Consider the following 4,384-nt stretch of genomic DNA (forward strand, 5'->3'; position numbering starts at 1 on the left):
CCCGCCCTGCGGCCGGCAGGCTCGGCGACCGCCGCCCCGGGGCATCGCACCCGCCCGAGGCTGCCCGGGCCGGGCGCGGGGCCCGCGGGAAGGGGCTGTGCGGACACACGAGGCGTGGGATGACCGAGATCCTCCATAGCTCTCGGCCAACAAAGGCATCCACACCTGCAGGGCTGCCTCCTGGCACCCCATAGCCACAGCCAGCACCCTGTACCCACAGCTGACACCCCGTACCCACTGCTGACACCCCGTACCCACTGCTGACTCGCCATACCCACTGCTGACACCCCATACCCAGCTGACACCCCGTACCCACACTCTTGACTCCCTGTACCCACTCCTGGCACCCTGTACCCACTGCTAGCACCCCGTACCCGCTGCTGACACCCCATACCCGCTACTGGAACCCCATACCCACTCTTGACTCCCTGTACCCACTCCTGGCACCCTGTACCCACTGCTAGCACCCTGTACCCACTGCTGACACCCCATACCCGCTACTGGAACCCCATACCCACTCTTGACTCCCTGTACCCACTGCTAGCACCCCGTACCCACTGCTGACACCCTGTACCCACTGCTGACTCTCCATACCCACTGCTGACTCCCCATACCCACTGCTGGCACCCCATACCCACTGCTGACAGTCCATGCCTACATCTGACCGCTGTACCCACACCCAAAGGCTTTGCCCACCTCAGGCTGAGTGGTCCTGTGGGGGCTGACCTGGCAGCAGCCAGCCCGACCCACAAGCAAACCCCACCAGTTTCACAGAATCGCCAAATGGTTTGGGTTGCAAGGGACCTTAAAAACCATCTCATTGCAAGCTCCCTGCCGTGGACAGGGACAACTTCCACTAGACCAAGCTGCTCCAAGCCCTGCCAGAGCTGGCCTTGATTTTCATATTTAGGGTTGTAGCAGCAGATATTTGTGGTGGCAGCTCTTTGCCAGCAGAGAACAGGAATATCGGTGTTCAGGTAGGGCATGCCCTTCCCCACTGAGCGCAGAGGCTGAGGAGGTGAGATGAAGGCTGCAGCATGGATCAATGCAAGTCAATTCGACAGGAGCTCAGACTCAAGGCTTTTCCATAAACTCAGGGACACCCTTACTTTACCTGAAGAAACCATACTGTTTCCCATTTAACACATCACAAATTTATTCCAGAAAGATTATTTGTTTAAGGTACATTTATTTTGTAATTTTGTTTTGGACTGGGAGTTGTTGGGGTTTTAATTTCCTTACCATGGGTTAGTAACAAATTTTGGTTTAACACAGGAATATTTCTTATACCTAAGACAGGAAAAAAAAAATTAAATAGATTTTTTTTTCCATCCCAAACACTAAAGAGTTCAGCCTTTACACAAGTCCTTACTTAGTCACAGTCCTATCGTCAGCAAATTAAAATATTTATTTAAATAGCTAGATGCACGTATATTATGAATCCAGTGCAGAAGAAAAAAGGAGTGAGCACCAAACTTAACACTGACAATAATTAAAAATGAATTCATAATACTAAAAAGTCATATAGGAATATAAATAGAGTCCTGGAAAACACAAGTTTCCTTTAAAAATTGACATGAAAACGTAATATAAGAAAAATATGTTTCTAAGAACGAAAAGGTCAGCTTTTAGTTTAGCTTTCCTGGAACTGAAGTACCACCTCGCTGATTCTAAAGGTTGCAGAAGAATGTTTCTGGAATGAGCGAGAAAGTCAGGCCCTCAAGCATCTTTAACCTTTTTTAATAACACCAGCAGATGGTTTTTCTGTGGTTTTCACAGTCCATTTGGGTAGACTACAGAAGGGAAGAAACAAGCTTTGCCAAGAAAGCAGCACAGGGTAAGTCCCCAAGGTCTCCAGATTTCTATACAAAGTTGTGTCTTTCTGTATTATTTTGTGCTCACACCTTCTCCTTCACCTTGTGCCCTGCTCCCCTGCCTCCCTTGCTCTGCATACCTTGTTCCTTTGCTTTCCCAAGCTCCTGCCCCTAAAACCCACACTCAGCATCCTGAGTGTAACAATTGGTACCCATCTCTTCCAACAAAACTCACTGCTCCCAAACCTCTGGCAAAACTGAGCCCCACTCCTCTCTCAGCTGCTCATCTCCTCAAAGCAGGGATAAAAAAGGTTGGATGGGATTTTTCTGAGGTTTCTCATGCTCCCATTGACCCTCCACTTACATCTGGTGCTTGATCTCTCCCCTTCTTCATGTTTTGAAAACTGCTGCTGTGGCTAAACTGAATCAGTGGCTCTTTGAGGAATCTGCTGTTTTCCAGCTGCTTAAAAAGAAATCAGTTGATTGGAAAAAAAAAAATAAAAAAAACCAACAACAAACCACTGTGGTTTGGGAAAGATCCCTTTGTTTAAAAAAATGTGAAAGAGATAAATGAAACCCCAGGATGATTGCAAGACATCTCAGGGCTGGCAGTTTACCTATGTAAACTCACACCCTGAAGCCAAGGAAGAGGGCTGGACCCCAAATTCCTGGGACAACACAGGGCACCAAGGTCTCCTTGGGCCTCCTGGGGTTCCATCAGCTTTTCCAGTGGCCTCCCTGTCTTTTTGCCACAGGTATGAGATCCCTGCTCTCACACAGGCATCGAGTCAGGATTTATTTAATGATTTAATCTCCTGAAGCTTTCTCCCCGTGGGTGTCACTGCTTGAAGAAGGTGTTTAACTATAAAAGAAATGTTGTGCTCCTGGGTTACTGATGCCTACTTAACTGGAAGGAAGGGCAGGTTTCAGCTGCATGTTACATTTTACAGAACACAAAATAATGGGTGTTTCTATTTCAGAGCCTTTTATAAGAAAAGCACTTTGATGTTTAAATGTCAGACATATAAAGAACAGTAATTATTTTGTCATCAGTCCTGTCCTAATCTTTAGTGAGGATAAGTGCACTTCTTTAAAAAGAACCCAACAACTTAGCCATGTTTTTAAGTGATTAACACCTAAAATTTGTCTATATTCTGTTCCTGGGACTCCAGGCTCACCAGAATAACCAAACTGCTTTATCAGTTTGTAATTCTGGATTTTCAAGTACATTGTAAGAATGGCTAATACAAGTCACTCCCAAATGCACAGGGACACTCTACTTATATACTGAACATTTGGGTATTGATTATATTCTTTTTTAAACCTTTATCCAAGAAGTGATGCATCTTATAACCTCTTAATCCCCTGTCCAAATAAATACGGTTCTCCTGTCTTTGCAAGCACAACATTTTATACAGACTTTATTACTTTTTTTTTTAAGATCTTGACGTTAAGTGAAAATTAAAGTGCAACCACCAATATCTTTTCCAGAAACAAGTACTATTGACCCCTGTACTGCAGAACTTGTTGCAAACCTAGGAGAAACTGGCCCCTGGTTCCAGGAGTGGGGGAAACCTGGCTGAAAAGGACATTTTTTAAGAGCGTGCAGTGGAAAATCCAGTGAAAGCTGGCCTGGCACTGCAAAGTGATGGCCCAAGTGGGTACTTGAAGGTGTCAAAAGGACCTCAGGTAAGGGCGGATTTTGACTGTAAGTTATCATGGAAATTAGTCAATGTGAAATAAAGTAATTGTAGGGCTTGTGTAATTGTGTAACAATTGGACACAAGTGTCAACATTGAAGCGACCTCCTTGATTTCCAGACTGTTATTCTGAAATCATTTCCTCAGGAAAATAGTCCTAATTTCTGTGTACCTCGGTAAGTTATCATGGAAATTAGTCAATGTGAAATAAAGTAATTGTAGGGCTTGTGTAATAATTGGACACAAGTGTCAACATTGAAGTGACCTCCTTGTTTTCCAGACTGTTATTCTGAAATCAGGAAAATAGTCCTAATTTCTGTGCAAAAACCTCATCAGCAAATCTATACCCATATAAACAACACCCATTATAATTTTCCAATGCTTTTTCCTATTTTGTTTTTCTTCCAAATCATAAAAAGTCAATGGGCTTTTACAGCTGCTGGATCAGTCATGAAAAAGCCTGAACTGAAAAAAAAAATTGTTGCATAAAAAAAAAAAAATTGGACGATCTAAGAATTTAATTTGGCAGATAACAGAACAGTCTAGAAATAGAAAATGTATCTCTCATTGTGTTTACATTTGCAGTGAAACATTGTGCTAAATCAGATTCCAGGACGCTGAACCCCTAAGACAGAATTCCTTTCTGTACCAGTAAGCTTTAGTTTTAGGGAAAATGAAAAATAAAAGGACGGTTTAAGCATTTGGCATAATTGATTTATTTCGGGGCTGCAGCAGTGGAGCCAGCTGGCTGATTTTCACCTTGACCAGTCGTATTTTTCCGGCAGCTCGTTTCCTACGAACTGATTATTCTGAAACGCACTACATGCGATATTCTTTTACTTTTTAACAGCATTAATGTTTTTGCGGTGA

The sequence above is a fragment of the Passer montanus genome, unplaced genomic scaffold (assembly GCF_014805655.1).
Source record: "Passer montanus isolate IOZ18808 unplaced genomic scaffold, ASM1480565v1 scaffold29, whole genome shotgun sequence".
Taxonomy (NCBI): domain Eukaryota; kingdom Metazoa; phylum Chordata; class Aves; order Passeriformes; family Passeridae; genus Passer; species Passer montanus.